This window comes from Pieris rapae, chromosome 6, assembly GCF_905147795.1.
Source record: "Pieris rapae chromosome 6, ilPieRapa1.1, whole genome shotgun sequence".
Classification (NCBI taxonomy): Eukaryota; Metazoa; Arthropoda; class Insecta; order Lepidoptera; family Pieridae; genus Pieris; species Pieris rapae.
In genome coordinates this window covers 302467-310591 of record NC_059514.1, presented here as the reverse complement: position 1 = coordinate 310591, position 8125 = coordinate 302467, and positions in this window count along the sequence as shown.

Here is an 8125-nt window from a genome sequence, read left to right as displayed (position 1 = left end):
GCTTTAGAAATTAATTTACGTTCAATTTACGCCTTAAATTCATTTAATGACAAGACTGGGACTTGGGAGTTTGTTGTAAATACGAATAGTTTCCATTGAAGGAATACTATGTTTTTTAAAGGATGAGGTTTCGAGGGGATCTTAAATATGATACAATTTTAATTTTAAGTTAATAAAGATTTAGTAGTGGTGATCCCAGAGCTTGTATCTCGGTACATAAATATCTCTTACAGCTAGATAATTCTTTCAGCGTTAAACGATTGAAAATTTTTTTTTTTTGTTATCTATTTATTAATTTTTAATATTATTAGTATTTTCATGTTGGTCAAAAATATTGTATATTTGAGAATTAGAAATAAATATCTGTATTTAAAGTTATATTATTAAAATTTTGTAAAATAATTTTAACCATTCATATGAGGAAAAACAAACTGCGCATCATTAATATCACCGCAATTATAATATTTTATTGAAATTTCATGAACGCCATCAAGCTTTATTTATTATAGGGTTGTCGACACGTTTTTATTGCTACGCAAGCTATGCCTTTCGAGCAAATAGGGTTTTTTAACGATAGTATTAAAAATAAAATGTTTATCAAAGATCACTTAGGTATGAATAAAATAAATTACTCCTTAAATCACTCATAAAACCATTTATAAAGAACATAAAGGTACTTAGATAAAAATTACATATTTCATGCATCTATTTAACATTTTAAACACTGTTTAATCTTTAATCTTCCCACCACTTCGTTAGTACGCTGAGTAAAAATTATCATAATTTTATAAAAGACGATTTATTTAGTTTGAAAAAATGTTAATTTAAAATGATCATAACATCAGATCAACAGAAAGAACATCGAAATATCAAATTCGACAACCCTAACTTAAACCATATTCGTTTTTAACAATATCCAATTTAAATTATAAGCATAACATTTACCGACTTATATCGTATGTGAGGTATATTGTTTCTATATTAAAACCATTGTTGTGCAGTTACGAAATTTTCAGTACATTTTGCATTTAAGCAAGTAAAATGAATTATTTAATTTCCGTCCGCTAGGGCTGTACAAATTATGAATTATTACCATTATATCCTATTAATTTGCGAACGTTCGCGCTGATATGACTTGTGGCGAAGTAATTATTATTTGTTTATGGCCGTCTAATGAGATTTATTATAAAATGAAACTCGATTCACATCTATATTAGCATTTTCGCTATTAGTAAGAAGCACCTGATACATAGACAAAGAACGTCATCTATGAAAATTCTAATCCCCATTTAGGTGAGTTCAGGAATACCAATTCTTAAAAGGCCGGCAACGCACTCGCGAGCCTCCCGGCATTGAGAGTGTCCATGAGCGGCGGTATCACTTAACATCAGGTGAGCCTCCCGCCCAGTTCTATAAAAAAAAGGAAGAAAATCTAATGAACCTCTTGGTTTTGTGGTAATCGGTAACTTTTAATGGCTCTGAATACGGCTGTAAACTTAAAATATTTTATCAGTCAACTTACTTTTATCTAAGAATCCAAATAATGATCATACAGATTAATATGAGTATAGACATACATCGTCAACAATTTATTTAGCAGTTGCATACTAATACATCAAAGTGAAGTACGTCGATACATAATTCACGTCATAATTTTGTTATTAAGTAATCGATCAACTATTTGCAACTCAATTTTTTGTAATAATTACGTCCAGTAGGTGTTTTAACAGCACTACCGATGCATTCGACAATGTTTTTAAATACAAAGCCAGATCCAGGATGAACCAGGATCTTCGGGATCCAGTAGAGATCTACTTATGACACGTATTAACTTCACGGCAAAAAAGAAAACTTTCTTCCACTTCCTTTTCTCGAAGTAGTTCGGGCAATTTTCGCCCCTATAACTTCGTTGTAGATAAAATTAAAATTAGAATTTTCAGTTACCAAGAAGGCATTATATAAACGCGGTTTTATTCATATTTATTTAAATTTAAACCAGAAGTTTGAATAACTTGTCTTATTTCTTAATTTTGTCACTTACAGACTGCCCAATTATCAAAAAATATACTTAATAAGCCACTTATTTATTTAGAATATAATAAATGTTTAGTGAAAAGAACAACTACAATATTTTGCAATTATAGAGTTTCTGATAGCATTTTTCTTTTTCATAATTGAATCCATGGTTACATCAATTTGTGTTTAGTAATTTATTTAGATTGAGTGTAAAATTAAGTATGTAATGCGGTTTCTGCGAGTAACGAGCGGATCTTGGGTAGATATACGTATAGACAATATTTTATGTTACTGTTATAAATCTAATCTCCAAAGACGCAGCCTGTACTCTCATTATACTAATGTGCAATACACACGACAAACTCTTCACATCCTTTTTAACTCTTGCTCAATTAACATTTTCAAACTGAATTAAAAAGGTCTTTTGTGCGACGAGTAAAAATATATGAAGCATTTCTCGTATCAGTTTCCAAACCGATGCGCATCGGAATACATTGTTTGTGTTTATTTTGGTCCATTGTGCGCTAATGTTATTGTTTTTCTCGCTTTGACAAACTATGCATTAATCGGCCAACGATAACTATTTCGTATATGAGAATATAAACACAAGTTGAAAACGTTTCAATTGTTGTTACAAATGTTTGTTGTAACTCCGTCAAAATACTTCAAAATATTATATCAATTGCTTAAATATTACTATGTTGACGTTTCTTTTAAAAGAATTACGATGTAGGTATAAGAAATAAAATTAATTACAAACAGCGAGGCGTTATAAACGTGTTCTTTAGAAATATTTTCTTATTACTTTCATATCTTCTTATAAGAACTAAAGTAAATCATTTGATATCTGAGTAACGAAACGTTGTAAGTACATTAACAAATTCGAAGAAGCTTGCTGTGGGTTGTGTCTACCTCTACGAACTGTCTACGGTAGCTCTACGCTTTCTGTAGCAATATATTTAGAAAAGCTTCGACGGAAAATTACGTTGTAACGTATATTTTCACTTTGAATTAAAATATTATAAATGATCTTTTTTACCTTATCTATTTACAAAAAACGTTTCGATTTCGTATATATATATCAGATAGTTTTACATATAAAAAAATCACCAATTCCACACAGCTTTGATGTGAGTAAATAAATATATTTTTTTTCCTAAAAAATAAATTCACAAAACGTTTCTTTATATACCCGTAAACCGTATAACATAGGGATATGGAGTGAGCTTTAATATTCAAGTCTTTTGTGAGCTATACAGTATACGCACCCCATGCATACACCCATTTCAACGCAAATTTCCTTATCCTAGTTCAAAGTTGTTTATTAACATAATATTGACAAAGGCGGCTCGGTGAGATTGGTAAAGTAGTTCACTCTCGTTCACCTTGGCCTCCCGATCTGTTTTCAATCAAAATACTTCAGTTATTCAATGTCACACCCAATCTGAGCATCAATTCGTTTGGTTAACCGAGTTGTCTAATAGCCATTGCTTACAATGTTATAAAGTGATTCCGAAAAGTTTTGTCAAGGCCAAATAGGAATACGTACAAATGTATTAAACAATAATTCCACGAATGCGATAACAATTACATATCTATACTTTGGCTCAGGCCACTAGAATAATAAAAAATATAAATATAGTTAAATATTAACAGCGTAGGCTTTTAAATTTAATCAGCATATTTAATACTATATGAAATCAGCCGCGCTCTAAATAATTTTTTCCAATAACAACCAATAAAATGGGTTAAGAGATTTTCAAGATTTAAATAATTCGAGTTTCCTACGAATAGTTACGAAATTCAGCCTCTGGCTCTGAAATGCCTTTATTGACGTATTTCTGTACGCACACGAATATATTTCATTATTCACACAACTCGACACTTTTCAGCAATGGTCACCATGACTTCATTATGTCGACGGATAACAAATCGATGATAAGATTAGTGCGTTGCATTTTTATTTTAATACTACTACATTAAAAACCTATTCAAGTTTTTTGCTACCAAATTTTAGCTTTTGGCTTCTCACGGTATTGCTACGAGGTGTACTTAATTATTTCATGAGTTCACTAGGTTGAGGAGTTTTCACCGAACTTAAAGATTAGATTACGACTCGAGCTTTTAGTAATTTACAGCTCATGCATGGCCAACAACCTCAGTTGAGTCGAAAAATATATAGGATTCATTATTGAACATGGGGTTTATTAATGTAATACATTTTAGATTGTCCAATGGGTCGCATCACTTTATACCGCATTACTGTTTGTAATTAATATTAATTACACGGAAATAAAACATATGTTATAGAAAATTAAAAAAGAATTACTCTTAAATAACCATATTATGAGAAAAATTATTATTAGCTATTTATATTATACGCAGCTTATTTTGTTTGATAACATCAACCAAATTCATAAAAAAATTGTATTCAATATATTTTTCGCAGTAATAATTATATTAAAAACCATATATTCCGTCGATACTTATGTAAATAAAATTACATCAACATAAGTTTACCATATTTTGAGAGGTCCATGAGTTATATTGTGAATATATAAAAAATAGTCACACTCTAAATAAATAATCGAATGCTAATAATTACTGGATTATTAGTATTCGATTATTTATTTTCTTGTCAACGTCGTGTTAGATGTTCAAATACATAAAAATGTTTTACGGTAAAATTATGGGAAATTGTTGAACAATTTTTTATTTATGTTGATCTTCGGTTAAGATAAACAGCCTTGTAATTAAAATTCTTAGCATAGGTATAGTTTTAAACTAATTAACTCGATCACAAACTTTTGAGTGAAATATTGCTGTTGCTACACTTTGCGACAGGTGATATTAGCTTAATGTTAGGGTTGAATCTATATTAGAAAACAGAGATGGGATATGTTTAATGTGCTCAAATGGATCCATGAATTAAAATCTGTACAATGTAACCAATACAAGATCAGAATATATGTAAAAGGACACTTTCGCTTTGTATACATACACATATGTGTTGTTTGTGTATTTTCTGAGTTCAAAAAAATTACAAAATTAACATTTTGCTACAATTATTTCATAGCTTGCTTTGCTGTAAAGCACAAAAAATTAGCCGTTTTCTTGTTTGAATTAAATATTATCCTAAGAATTTTCTAAGTTTATTTAATATATAGATGTAGTTAAACATAAATTTTATGTTATAAATTTACATTATTGAAGTTGATGGAAGAAAATTTAAAGGATCATAAATTTTAAAACTCAACTCATTTGACGAACAATTATCTGATACCTATTCATTAAGAAGGTAGGTTAGATCGGAAAGGTTACATTCATTACTCTTACACCCAGAATAGAATACACAACTGCCAAATATTTATTTTTTAAAACAGAAATATGTCATACATTTTTAAAATTCAAATACTAAATTTAATATATCGTTTTGGACACAACAAACGGAGCTTCTGAATTTCACATTTAAATCCGACCGGAATTCAGTTTCAGTTACAGCTGATACGCAAATTTAATATTTAACGGCGGAAATTTACTTTATTTTGTATTTAAATTATATCGGAGAGTTGTTGGCTTACTGGTTAAGCGTGTGACTATCGATCCTGGGTTTATGCCTTGAAACCCAGCTATGCAAAGTCTCTTTTTCGTTCGGTGAATCAGATACATCTTAGAATGGTTTATTACAACCAAAGTTATTTTAATTATAAAACCCGATATTCTTTAGACCACAAAAACGACGAAACTCTTCAAAAAAAGATAGGTTGTGCTTGGCTGGCCTCGATGTGGATATACTGTATTTATATGTTTGAAGGAACATATCTAAAAAGTTACTTAAATAACATCGTAGAAAATAATAACTTAGTTATGCACTCAATTTTGATTTAACACATTCGTAAAAGCTCAGCTCATACCGGAATGACATCAAAAAGCTCCTTTCTACATCAGCGCGCTTTAAAATTTACCGTTTGACTCATTTTTTATAAGAAAACTGTGCATCACGAAATAAAATTTAACGTCAAAGCGCACTGAGTTTCAGTTAAGTTCATCCTTAGTCTTATTTGGAAAACATGGAAGTTCTTTGGGGCGATAGCTGGGTAGGGTGGGCATTCCTTCTTTGTACTCACAACATATGACATTTTATTTAAGAAAATTGAATTTAGCAAACTACCTCTTTAGCGAATCATCAGCATATAGAGAATCCCGTTGTAAAACATGAAAGATTTGTCATCTACTATGGCTACCTACAAATTATAAAATATACTTTGAAACAAAAATCTGAGACGTAGAATGGGTATATCGCAACTAACTTATTATGTTATTAGCAAACAAGGACCGACTCGGGTTTCAATTGTCTGTGTCAAAATAACTAAATTATTGCACCAAAAATTATACCAATAAACATTAACGAAAGCAATCAAGAGTCCTGTTTAATCCTAAAATGAATACAACCTAGCAAGAACTCATTAAGTCAGCCGTCGCTTTATTTTACAAGTTGAGTGAAAAAAATTAACAGGAATCCTGAACGAACTATGTGCCGCTAACATTCACTTAACATTTTGCTATTCACTCCTCCGCTCAACTCCGTTACATTTTTGCTAAATTTGGCTTCATCTAATATCTTTTGATGTATCGTGTAAATTAAATATAAAAAAGCAATAAAAATTTAATAACTTTATTTAAAAATCATGTTTTAATGGAATTGTTTTTTTTTTTACAGATTTTCTGTTAAATGAAGGTTACATATAAATGAATATAGAAATACACAGAGTTAAACAGCACACACAGCAGCGCAATTAAATAGTTGAAACTCTGTAAATGAATAAAATTGTCGCCGTTTACAGTTTCAGGTATCTGTGTTTTACTAGGGTTGCCACTATTAAAAGAATAAGAAATTATTTGCGGTTAAGTTAGTGCTTGTCCAAGCCTTTACAGACGCATTTAGTTCTGACTAAATTGGGCTTTTCTTAAATACAAATTGGAATATTCATAATATTCAAAAACCACACAACGGAAATTTGTGTTAATAAAACTATGCTCTAAATTAAAAACAATAAACGAAAAAACTAAAACCTTTTTTTCGCACAGTAGCAACCCTATGTTCAAACTTTTCGTTTTCGGCGTGCTTTGCGACTTTGGTCTAAATACTTTTTGATTGTAACTTTCGTAGGTTTAGTATGCTGAGTTTTTTTTTAATTATACATACATTTGTTTAGTTTTAAGAGACTGATTTTGCAGAGTACTCCTGTTATGGTCCATCCAAAAATTTATCAGGTCGTGTTACAACAAAAAATATTTCAACAAATGCACCACTGAGTTACCAAGGTAGGCGCAATTATTTCAATTTTGTGCAAAGTATAAGCTGGACCGCCTCAAAGCTGGACTTAAATCTTATTCTAAACCAGTTTCCGTATTAGAATGTTTCAGGCATTTTGCGTTATATCTGGTTTCACCACTGAAATTGTACGCCCTTTGTGAATACCCTAATAGGGGAAGGCTGCGGTTTCGCCTAATTGCTAAGCATCAATCATTAGAATTAATTATTTATACAATACAATAATTTCCATATCAATTTATGTTATAGTATTAATTACACATATATATCAGACATTCTTCGCGCAAAAATAACCTCTTAAAACTGCCTTCAGAGACATATAAAGGAATATAATAATTATTATTATTATTTATTTATTGCAATAATATGGTATAAAAATGTTAAGGTGGTACAATCGTAAGTCGTTCGCATATTTTGCCACACACAATGGCGCGCAAATTTATCTTAATTTACATTTTCCATTATTCGTTACTTTATTAAATTTGTATGAATTACAATATCTCATGCAATATAATCATTTATTGAATAATACATTTTTTCCAAAAGTAATGCACTAAGTCGCTTTTTAAAGACTCTAGTCGGAAGATGTTTTAATTCTTTCGGTAATTTTAATTGTAAACTTTAATTGCCATACAAAAGGTGTTTTTCCGAAACAGTTCTAAATTCATTTTTGGCACAGCCAATTTCTCCCCATGTCTACTTCTTACTTCGACTTCTACATTCGACTTAAAAATATGTATATTTCTGTGCACGAATAAGGATATTTCTAAAATA